Raw genomic sequence first — 12,860 nt, 5'->3', positions numbered from 1 at the left:
CCGTGGCGGAGATCTTTGTGGGTTATACTCGGCCTTGTCTCAGGATGGTAAGTTGGTGGTGGAAGATATCCCTCTAGTGGTGTGGGGGCTGTGCTTTGGCAAAGTGGGTGGGGTTATATCCTGCCTGTTTTGCCCTGTCCGGGGGTATCGTCGGACGGGGCCACAGTTTCTCCCGACCCCTCCTGTCTCAGCCTCCAGTGTTTATGCTGCAGTAGTTTATGTGTCGGGCGGCTTGGGTCAGTCTGTTATATCTGGAGTATTTCTCCAGATGTCCTGACGGTGTCCTGTGTGAATTTATGTATGCTCTCTCTAATTATCTCTTTCTTTCTCTCTCGGAGGACCTGAGCCCTAGAACCATGCCTCAGGACTACATGGCATGATGACTCCTTGCTGTCCCCAGTCCACCTGGCCATGCTGCTGCTCCAGTTTCAACTGTTCTGCCTGCGGCTATGGAACCTTGACCTGTTCACCGGACGTGCTACCTGTCCCAGATCTGCTGTGAACTACTGTGATTATTATTATTTGACCATGCTGGTCATTTATGAACATTTGAACATCTTGGTCATGCACTTTCAGTACAGAGCAAAAACTGTAGTGATGATGATGCAGTTTGAATTGAGTGAACGATCCCTTTAAATGAAAAATATATACGAAATAAAACAAACTAATTTCTACCTCCATGCTGTACAGAGGGGGATCTGTTACTGGCCAGCTGTGCTCAGGATTGTCTGATCCATTTGTGGATGCTGGTTGCCAAATCTGGGACCGACGGAAACACGCAGGATGAACACACCATTAGGATGACTGAGGACGTCTTTAAACTGACAGACACCGGTGAGTAGACATTTGTTATCAAGCTTCATTAGAACATTTCTGTTTAATTAGAAGAATTTTCTTATAAAAAAAATGAATGATGAAATAAAAACATCAGGTTTTTGTGGATTTCATAGGACAATGAATGTCGTCTATCTGTTAACAAGATCTGCGTTACTGTATTAATAAACAGTCACGTGATCATTAATGTTAATGTCATCATTGCCAAATTCATTGGATTGATGTTTTATTTTAATCGGGAATGTGGATTGTTCAATCCCTGGCAATAACCGTATAATTCTAAAAATGTAGTTGACTGACTAAGTTATCACACATATGTGGATGGAGTTTGTGATTGTACAATCACAATCACACCATTCTACTAAAGATTAATGTACACTATATATACAAAAGTATGTGGACACCTCTTCAAATTAGTGGATTGCGCTATTTCAGCCACACCGTTGCTGACAGGTGTATAAAACCGAACACACAGCCATGCAATCTCCATAGAAAACACTGGCAGTAGAATGGCCTTACTGAAGAGCTCAGTGACTGTCAACGTGGGACCGTCATAGAATGCCACCTTTTCAACAAGTCAGTTTGTCAAATTTCTGCCCTGCTACAGCTGCCCCGGTCAACTGTAAGTGCTATTATTGTGAAGCGAAAACGTCTAGGAGCAACAACGGCTCAGCCGCGAAGTGGTAGGCCACATAAGCTCACAGAACGGGACCGCCAAGTGCTGAAGCGAGTAACACGCAAAAATGTCTGTCCTCGGTTGCAACACTACAGAGTTTCAAACTGCCTCTGGAAGCAACATCAGCACAAGAACTGTCCATGGCTGAGCAACCGCACAAACAAGCATAAGATCACCAGGCGCAATGCCAAGTGTTGGCTGGAGGGGTGTAAAGCCCGCTGCCATTGAACTCTGGAGCAGTGGAAACGCATTCTCTGGAGTGATTAATCACACTTCACCATCTGCCAGTCCCATGGACTAATATGGATTTGGGAGATGTCAGGAGAACGCTACCTGTCCCAATGCCTAGTTCCAACTGTAAAGTTTGGTGTTGAAGGAATAATGGTCTGGGGCTGTTTTTCATGGTTCGGGCTAGGCCCCTTAGTTCCAGTGAAGGGAAATATTAACGCTACAGCATACAATGACATTCTAGAAGATTCTGTGCTTCCAACTTTGTGGCAACAATCTGGGGAAGACCCTTTCCTGTTTAATCATGACAATGCCCCCTGTGCCCAGGTTCATACAGAAATGGTTTGTTGAGATCGGTGTGGAAGAACTTGACTGGCCTGCACAGAACCCTGACCTCAACCCAATCGAACACATTTGGGATGAATTGGAATGCCAACATCAATGCAAAACCTCACTAATGCTCTTGTGGCTGAATGGAAGCATGTCCCCGCACCTCCTTCCATCAGAAAGGGCATTGAAGATGAAACGTGGCTGGGTCTTTCAGCATGACAATGATCCCAAACACACCGCCCGGGCAACGAAGGAGTGGCTTCGTAAGAAGCATTTCAAGGTCCTGGAGTGGCCTAGCCAGTCTCCAGATCTCAACCCCATAGAAAATCTTTGGAGGGAGTTGAAAGTCCGTGTTGCCCAGCAACAGCCCCAAAACATCACTGCTATAGAGGAGATCTGCATGGAGGAATGGGCCAAAATACCAGCAGCAGTATGTGAAAACCTTGTGAAGACTTACAGAAAACGTTTGTCATTGCCAACAAAGGGTATATAACAAAGTATTGAGATTAACTTTTGTTATTGACCAAATACTTATTTTCCACCATAATTTGCAAATAAATTCATAAAAAGTCCTACAATGTGATTTTCTGAATTTTTCTTCTAATTTTGTCTGTGATAGTTGAAGTGTACCTATGATGAAAATTACAGGCCTCTCTCATCTTTTTAAGTGGGAAAACTTGCACAATTGGTGGCTGACTAAATACTTTTTTGCCCCACTGTATGTTGTCTCCTTGCCCCAGATGCCTCCTCAGTGTTTGCAGTGACGCTAGAGTCAGTCCTGGCCTGACATGAGAACAATGTCTATGGAGTCCACTGGCACACCCTTGTCATAAAAGGCAAGGGTGTACTGTACTGTCAACCTATACACCATTCAGTCCCCAGATCAGACTTTTATTTTTTCACTGTGATGTGGTGGTGCCATACCACTCAATGATTCCATGGTGTTGGAGGGAGTGATTTTTTTGATGGGCCTACCATACACCCATGAAATCAGAAAGGGTGACCCCTAAACTCTTTTATTAGTTGACATCACTCACTGTCTGTCTGCCTGCTGCAGTTCTGTCATGGTTTTTTTACCCATACAACCTGCATATGCTGTATTGTGGTTCCAGGAGGTTTCCCCTAGGTACAAATCTAGGATCCACTTCCCCTGCCCCAATCCTAAACTTAATCATTAGTGGGGGAAATGCACAAACTGACCCCAGATCAGCTTCTAGGGGCAACTCCCCCTGATGCGACCAGCATCAGTCTGAGCCTGCTCTCTGTGTCCATTAACATGACCATGATCTTGTGGGCTCCAGAGGAGGGCTAGGGTTGTGGGTGGAGCAGGTCAGTGTCAACGGGAGGCTTTGAGCTGTGTCCCAAATGGCACTATTCCCTATATAGTGCACTACTTTGGCCTCTGGTTTTATGTAGTGCACTCTATAGGGAATAGAGTGCTGTTTGGAACACAACCATCTTTCCATTCACAGCTTTGTCGTTTTTCAAATCCTACACTGTTAAAGGTCAACACCCCTGTCTCTGTCTCTTGCTGTCTGTCTCTCTGTCTCGTCTGTCTTCAGCAGCTGATGTGATGAAATGAAATGTTGAAATGTCATCAAGGCCCGCTCACTTTTCTCTCTGTCCGTCTCTCTCTCTCGTCATTATGCCCCCGTTGTGTTTCAATAGTGTGCCTGGATACAGCCCTTAGCCCTACCGCAACCCCCCGAGGGACCTTATTGCTATTATAAACTGGTTACCAACTTAATTAGAACAGAAAACAAGTAATATTGTGTCATACCTGTGGTATATTGTCTGTTATCCAGGACCCAAACTACCCGGTTTATAATTTGACTATGTCACTGATGTGGTGTTGGATTGTAGAAATGGCATTGTTAGAGGCTGATGCCATTAGCCGACAGTTCTACACTGTAGGTTGGGTTTGTATGGGTTGGTTTTCTCCCTGTCTCTTTGCCATCAGTCACAAGCCAGAGAGAGCCAACAGGGGAAGAAGGGATAACGAAAGACATACCAAACCCCCCCCCCCCCCCCAACCCCTCTCTTGGAGTGCAGAACATCTGCTGTTTTCATCAGTGCTGCGCTAAATTTAAGACAAGTGTGGAAGTTGTAAATTCCTCCCCATCTGCCCTGAGTTTCAGGAGTGATAGGTGTATTCTGGTAGAGACCTTAGATAACCTTCCTCAGTAACAGCAACACTGTCCACCCCACGGTCACTGTTATGGAGCTCTCCAGCTCCTAAAAAACGGAAATGAGTTCTCTCTGGTTCGTTCAGCTATTCCTGTGGGGAAAGAATAGGGTTTTTGGATATACGCTGAAAATAAGGTCAGAGGTTAACACAGGCTTAGGAGATCTTATGTTTTGTTTTATGATATAATATCAGTCAGTTAACATGACCTTTAGCAATTATGAAACTTTTATGTGCTTTGTGCTTTTTTAAATGACATAAATACAAAAAAAATCACAAAAAGTGATGTTAGCTGTTGAAGATTATCTCATAGACCAAAATGTATAAGATCTCCTAAGCCTGTGCTTACCACAGACAGATTTTCAGCTTTCTCCAAAAACCCTACAAAAACTCCATTCATTTCCCCATAGGCTTTGTCCAGCAAACCATGGCGCTGGACGTGCCTACAAAACGAAGCAAATACGGGTAGCTTGGGGGGGCGCTAGAGAATGTGCTATGGAATATATGTGTTTTGTTAGAGCGCCGCTCAATTTTTTTATTATTTCATATTTATCTTAATCTCTCACAACCTATAAATTCAATCATTGTCTGACAATATGACACAAGATAATTTGGATGAGACAGAAAACAAACCAATGTCAACATTGCCAACCCACGAGCTCCCCACAGAACCTACTCCAAGTGACCGACTGGCCGCTATAAACTCACTAAGAGGAAAGGTGGACACATGGTTGGCTGATATCTCAAAGAGTATTAGGACTTTGTCTGAAACTGTGAAGGCAACCAAGGGCAGGGTGCATGAGGTTGAGCAGACAACAGTTCATCACGAGGCCAGGCTACAGGACATTGAGGAACAGTGCACAACAAAACACTGAAAGTCCGACAGGAAATGCTTGAATCGCATTCAAGACGCCCGAACATCTGAATATTTGGGATCCAGGAGGACACTGAGAAAGGGAAACCAACTGAATTTGTCTCGGAGCTGATACCGGCACTGCTGGGGAGTGAACACTTCAAAACTCCCATCCTGATCAACCGTGCACACAGATCACAGGCAATGAAGCCAGCCAAGGCCAGTCATCGCACGGCTGCACTATCCCCAGACCAGGCATCTCATCCTCAAGCTGGCTAGTCAAAGGTTCCCCTTTACTACAACAGAGCTAGAGTGTCTTTCTACCCAGATCTTACTTTGGAGGAACCAACGGAAAGATACAAGTTGCAGGGCAAAATGCACGGCGGCCAACATCCTATATGGATTCCTCTTTCCAGCTCAGTTTAAGGTGACAGTCGACAGATCAACTGTACGTTTGACAACCCAAAAGAGGCCGAACTGTTCTTGTCAAGCAAGCTCCCTGGCTGAGGATACTGAACTGCTGTGTCAGCCGGCTAAGTGGCCAAATACAGGCCAGGAATGTGTTTTGAATTTTCTGCCGATGTCTTTTCGATCAGAAATGGGGACTTATAATGATGGGTGAGATGTTAGGCTAAACAATGCTACATAAGCAATATCATGTTTTAGTCCCACTCACCCCCTAACGTGAGAGTTATGTGTTATTTAATCTTTGTTTATATGCAGAGCATCTATAGGTGCTGAGTTTAAGTGTTATGTCTAGGCACCCTAAGGTTTGTGTGTTAGTTCAGGAGTGCTTCATTTGGGGAAGTCACTCAGTAATGAGACAGGAAGGGGGATGGTGTCTGTTTTATGCTCACTGTTAGTACAGGCGGCACGACAAGTTCCCGCACGGCGGGACGTTTTTCTTTTGGGTTTTATATGACAGAAACAATTTGCTCTAAAATAAGAAATGCCACATAGTGACCGAGCACAGAGTAGACCTGGTGGATTAAAGATAGTCAGTTGGAACTGCAATGGCTTAGGTCATGTTGTGAAAAGAGCCAAGGTTTTTTCTCATCTTAAATCACTGGCCACTGACATAGTGCTTCTTCAAGAAACTCATATTAAACGCTTGGCTTAGGCCAAACTACGAGTCGGCTGGATCGATCAGATATACCAGTCTAATTTTGATGCGAGAGGGAGAAGAATCCTGATAAGGAAAAACATTCCTTGTATTTACTCATCCTCGATTTCAGATCCTAATGGTCGGTATATTATTGTGGCTGGTACACTGAATTCGATACCAATAACCTTGGTCAATTTATATGGACCCAACTTCGATGATCCAAACTTTTTTCAAAGCGTATTTAAGACCATACCAAATATGTTGGATACAAGTGTTATTGTTGGAGGCGACTAGATCCTCTTTTAGATTAACAGCTATCAATGTCACTCCAACAATCAAATGCCAGTGTCTGTCTAAATATATTGATGACAAACCTTAACATTGTCTATATTTGGAAGCTAACAGATAGGGATTATTCTTTCTTCTTGTCAGTTCATAAGTCATTTTCCAGAATTTACTATTTTTTGTTGGACTCAACTCATTTCAGCAGCTGTGTCGGTTACCTGTCACCCGATTCTACTTACAGACCACTCTCCTCTGTCCATGGTGCTGAAACTGGACAATATGTATGCAGGTCGTCAACCGTGGCGCTTAGACGCTCACTTATTGAAAGATGATGCCTTGTCAGTATTTGAAGGAGCAGATAACGTTTTTCCTTGGAGCTAATGACATGGGGATGTCGACGACTCTACCCTTTGGGAATCTCTCAAGGCTGTGATGAAAGGTCACATTATTTCATATACATCGGAGAGGAGGAAACGCACAATACTAGGCTGAAAGAAATTATAAGAGTTAGGCGAACAAGAGATTTCCTCGAATGCAGTCCTTGAGAAGATCACAAAGTTGAAATATGAATACAATACCATCCTTTCAAAACGGGTGAGCTCTTTACAAGCTAGAACGCAACAAAGTTATTTTGAACTGGGTGACAAACCACATAAAGTGAAACCACCTGTGAAGCCCTTTTTATGCAAAGCAATGATGACGGCACGTTTCCTTGCAGGTAACCATGGTTGACAGAGGAAGAACAATGATTCCATTCACCACCCTCCTTTTGAAACTTCCAGCCTGTTATTGGAACTCAATCAGCATGACAGATAGATCTCCAGCCTTGTCCTCATCAACACTCACACCTGTCTTAACAAGAGAATCACTGATACAATGTCAGCTGGTCCTTTTGTGGCATGGCTGAAATGCAGTGGAAATGTTGTTTTGGGATTCAGTTCATTTGCATGGCAAAGAGGGACTTTGCAATTAATTGCAGTTCATCTGATCACTCTTAATAACCTTCTGGAATATATGCAAATTGTCATCATACAAACTGAGGCAGCAGACTTTCTGAAAATGTGTATTTCGTCATTCGCAAAACTTTTGACCACGCCTGTATATACTACAATTTGAGACTCCTTTTCAACGTATTTAAAAAAAAAAATGTTTTTATTTAACCAAGTAGGCTAGTTGAGAACAAGTTATAATTTACAACTGCGACCTGGCCAAGATAAAGCAAAGAAGTGCAACACAAACAACAACACAGAGTTACACATGGAATAAACAAACGTACAGCCAATAACACAATAGAAGAAAAAAGTATATATACAGTGTGTGCAAATGAGGTAAGATAAGGGAGGTAAGGCAATTAATAGGTCATAGTGGCAAAATAATTACAATTAAGCAACTAAACACTGGAGTGATCGGTGTGCAGAAGATGAATGTGCAAGTAGAGATGGGGTGCAAAAAAGTAAATAACAGTGTGAGGATGAGGTAATTGAATGGGGTATTTACAGATGGACTATGTACAGGTGCAGTGATCTTTTTAGCGGCTCTTACAGCTGGTACTTAAAGTTAGTGAGGGAGATATGAATCTCCAGCTTCAGTGAATTTTGCAATTCGTTCCAGTCATTGGCAGCAGAGAACTGGAAGGAGAGGCGGCCCAAGGAGGAATTGGCTTTGGGGGTGACCAGTGAAATATACCTGCTGGATCTCATGCTACGGGTGGGTGCTGCTATGGTGACCAGTGAGTTGAGATAAGGCGGGGCTTTACCTAGCAAAGACTTATTGATGACCTGGAGTCATTGGGTTTGGCGACGAATATGAAGCGAGGGCCAGCCAACAAGAGCATACAGGTCGCAGTGGTGGGTAGTATATGTGGCTTTGGTGACAAAACGGATGGCACTGTGATAGACTGCATCCAATTTGTGTTGGAGGCTATTTTGTGAATTACATCGCCAAAGTCCGTGATCGGTAGGATAGTCAGTTTTACGAGGGTATGTCTGGCAGCATGAGTGAATGATGCTTTGTTGCGAAATAGGAAGCTGATTCTAGATTTAATTTTGGATTGGAGATGCTTAATGTGAGTCTGAAAGAAGAGTTTACAGTCTAACCAGACACCTAGGTATTTGTAGATCTCCACATATTCTATGTAAGAACCATCCAGAGTCGTGATGCTGGACGGGCGGGCAGGTGCTGGTAGCGATCGGTTGAAGAGCATGCATTTTGTTTTACTTGAATTTAAGAGCAGTTGGAGGCCACGGAAGGAGAGTTGTATGGCATTGAAGCTTGTCTGGAGGTTAGTTAACACAGGGTCCATAGAAGGGCCAGAGGTATCCAGAATGGTATCGTCTGCATAGATGTGGATCAGATAATCACCAGCAGCAAGAGCGACATCATTGATGTATACAGAGAAGAGAGTCGGCCCGAGAATTGAACCCTGTGGCACCCCCATAGAGACTGCCTGAGTTCCGGAGAACAGACACACTGAACTCTGTCAGAGAAGTAGTTGGTGAACCAGGTGATGCAGTCATTTGAGAAACCAAGGCTGTTGAGTCTGCCAATAAGAATGTGGTGATTGACAGAGTCGAAAGCCTTGGCTAGGTCTATGAATACTGCTGCACAGTATTGTCTCTTATGGATGGAGGTTATGATATCGTTTAGGATCTTGAGCGTGGCTGAGGTGCACCCATGACCAGCTCGGAAATCAGATTGCATAGCGAAGAAGGTACTGTGGGATTCAAAATGGTTGGTGATCTGTTTGTTAACTTGGCTTTCGAAGACCTTAGAAAGGCAGGATAGGATAGATATAGGTCTGTAGCAGGTTGGGTATAGAGTGCTTCCCCCTTAGAAGAGGGGGATAACCGCGGCAGCTTTCCAATTTCTGCAATCTACCCCATTTAGAACTGCGATGGACAAATTGAAGTGACAAGAACATTTGATCAGCTATTGAAAACAAATTGGGACATGAAAATTGATCATGAAAATTAAACAAAATATAGATTTTGGGAATATTTCCTTGGTTGGTGGTATGAACACTATTAAAATGGTTGTCCTTTCCCCAGGTTTCTTTACCTCTTCCAATGTCTACCCAATTTCATACATCAAAGCTATTTTAAGAAACTGGATTCAATAGTAGTTGCATTTTTATGGGATAACAAGGCAGCCAGAATTTCAAAGAAGCATTTATGCAAGTACAAGAAAGAGGGGGGCTTTGGCCTTCCTCACTTTAAACTGTATTATTGTGCTGCCAATCTGAACATTGTGTCTTTCTGGAGGGAAAGTTTACCTGGGATCCGTCAGAATGATATGCCTTTTGATTGAGTAGGCCTCCTGTCGACGCTCACCACTCCCTGCACTTGTTAATACCCCAGAATGTGTGAAAAAAGCCTCTTATGACTCTAACCCAGTAATTTGTCACACTCTTAGGATCTGGAAACAGATAAGGTATTTTCTTAACATTCCCAATATATACCTTGACTGCCCAATTTGATTCATTCTTTCCACCCTGCATTGGATGATATGGTGTTTTCACAGTGGAGGGAGAAGGGGCTCACAACAATCAATAACTTTCATACATTGATGGTCATTTAGCTTAATTTCAACAGTTACAGGGTAAACCTTCAGCTGGATCGGTGGGAACCCCATGGGACGGTTGAGCTAACGTAGGTTAATGCGATTAGCTTCAGGTTGTAAGTAACAAGAGAATTTCCCAGGACATAGACATATTTGATATTGGCAGAAAGCTTCAATTCTTGTTAACTAACTGCACTGTCCAATTTACAGTAGCTATTACAATGAAATAATACCATGCTATTGTTTGAGGAGAGTGCACAGTTATGAGCTTGGAAAGTTTTTAATAAACCAGTTAGGCATATCTGAACAGTTTTAATGTAAAACAAATTGAAGATAAATGCAATGGTTCATTGGATCAGTCTAAAACTTTGCACATACACTGCTGCCATCTAGTGGCCAAAATCTAAATTGCACCTGGTCTGGAATAATACACTATGGTCTTTCTCTTGCATTTCAAAGATGATGGTGCAAAAAAAATGTTGGTATTGTCTTTGTTTTATTTTACCATATCTAATGTGTTTTATTCTCCTACATTCATTTCACCTTTCCACAAACTTCAAAGTGTGTCCTTTCAAATGGTATCACAAATATGCATATCCTTGCTTCAATGCCTGAGATACAGGCAGTTAGATTTGGGTATGTCATTTTAGGCGAAAATTGAAAGAAAAAAAAGGGTCGGATCCCTAAGAGGATTTATTTTAACATGCCAGCAACACATTTTTTCAGATACCTCCAAATCAGGAATTTCTTAAGGATACATGTCCCACAGTATGGCATTAAGACAAATAATCCTACATTAGATATCCTTGTCAAACCCCATTCAAAAGGGTCGGTCTCTAGACCTTTGATATGCTACAGACCCACATAGTGGGATCTACAGACACTATTAAAACTGCTTGGGAGCAGGAATTTGGTTCAGAAATCTCAGATGAGGACTGGGTGGATACTCTCAGGAATATCAACCACACTTCAGTAAATGCCAGACACAACCCTGTACAGTTTAAGGTGATACACAGGTTACATTACTCAAAGGTTATAAAAATATTTCCGGACACCTCACCACAGGATGAGGGGACTTTGACCCACTTATTTTGGACATGTCCTAAGTTACATGCTTACTGGGCTCTCATTTTTGATTACTTATCTAAAGCCTTCGATAGAGTTATAGCCCCAGAACCATTGATCGCTCTGTTTGGTACTGTTGATGGGAATAACCAGGAAGGGAAAGCTGTCTCTCTGTGTACTCTGTAAGCCAAAAGGCTCATTTTGCAATTTTGGAAATTGGAGACTACCTACCTTTTGAAATGTGGTTACGGGATTTAGGGAATGTAATGAATATGGAAAAGATTTGATACAATACCTCCAATAGAAGTCCAATGTTTTACAAAATATGGCAGCCAATACTGGATAAAGGGTTTGTTCCCCCTTCATAACTGGGTTGATGATCTGCTGCTACTCTGTGCTGTACTTCACTCCATATTTATTTAGGGTTTAACTACACTGCTTGTAATGACTATATGCTGTCTTGTAATATGTTCCACCTAATAGGATTTAGTATTTGTGAGTTAAGTTTTGTTTTGTCCTCTAAATTTGCCTCCCATTCAACACTACAAGGAATGTCAATGTTTGTATCTCTTTTTTTTATTATATTGGAAAATAATAAAAATATTTTAAAAAATAAAATAAAATGGGGAGCATTGTGAGTCGTAAAAACAAATGATTGTAGTACATGTGCTGCTGTTCTATCGCGTGTGCAATGATGTCAGAGGGGAAAAAACAGGGTTTGTTGTTTGCAGTAACTTCTTTGTTGTAATTTTGTACAACGGCCATGACAGTTACACCATTAAGGATTCCAGCTTTAAATCCCATTGTTGGAGAGAACATATTATACTGTCATTCTGTCATTAGTAGCATGGTCAGATATATGTAGTAACCAAAAACAAATCAAAATAGATTTTATATTCTTCAAATAGCCACCCTTTGCCTTGATTACAGCTTTGCGCACTCTTGGCATTTTCTCAACCAGCTTGACCTGGAATGCTTTTCCAACAGTCTTGAAGGAGTTCCCACATGGTGAGCACATGGCTGCTTTTCCTTCACTCTGCGGTCCAACTTATCCCAAACCATTTGGTTGAGGTCGGGGGATTGTGGAGGCCAGGTAATCTGATGCAGCACTACATCACTCTCCTTCTTGGTCAAATAGCCCTTACACAGCCTGGAGGTGTGTTGGATCATTCTCCTGTTGAAAAACAAATGATAGTCCCACTAAGCGCAAACCAGATGGGGTGGCGTATCGCTGCAGAATGCTGTGATAGCCATGCTGGTTGTGTGCTTTGAATTCTACATAAATCAAAGACAGTGTAACCAGCAAAGCACCCCCACACCATAACACCTCTTCATCCATGCTTTACGGTGGGTAATACACATGCGGAGATCATCCGTTCACCCACACCGCGCCTCACGAAGACATGGCGGTTGGAACCAAAAATCTCAAATTTGGACTCCAGACCAAATTTCCACCGGTCTAATGTCCATTGCTCGTGTTTCTTGGCCCAAGCAAGTATCTTCTTCTTATTGGTGTCCTTTAGTAGTGGTTTCTTTGCAGCAATTCGACCATGAAGGCCTGATTCACACAGTCTCCTCTGAACAGTTGATGTTGAGATGTGTCTGTTACTTTAACTCTGTGAAGCATTTATTTGGGCTGCAATTTCTGAGGCTGTTGACTCTAATGAACTTCCACATGTCCTGTCTGCACCAGATGGAGACCTATCCCTTTCTAGAGCCAACTCTAAGTTTTTGAAAAGGG

General features: G+C 42.6%; 1 long non-coding RNA gene across 2 annotated transcripts in view; it reads left to right on the top strand.

Annotated features, from left to right (window-relative positions):
• LOC149970226 (uncharacterized) overlaps positions 1-12,860 on the top strand; it is a 141,172-nt gene that overhangs the window by 93,998 nt on the left and 34,314 nt on the right. The window contains exons 1-2 of one of the 2 annotated variants that reach the window (XR_016493528.1): positions 339-508; positions 691-834. The exons of the other annotated variant lie outside the window; for it this stretch is intronic. This is a non-coding gene — a long non-coding RNA (uncharacterized LOC149970226). Of the gene's footprint in view, positions 1-338; positions 509-690; positions 835-12,860 lie in introns of those variants that run through there. 2 annotated transcript variants of the gene reach the window in all.

Source organism: Oncorhynchus mykiss, chromosome 30, assembly GCF_057628025.1.
Source record: "Oncorhynchus mykiss isolate SJ-2025 chromosome 30, ASM5762802v1, whole genome shotgun sequence".
Classification (NCBI taxonomy): Eukaryota; Metazoa; Chordata; class Actinopteri; order Salmoniformes; family Salmonidae; genus Oncorhynchus; species Oncorhynchus mykiss.
The sequence above is the reverse complement of the archived record's forward strand: the minus strand, read 5'-3'. Positions and strand labels throughout refer to the sequence as shown.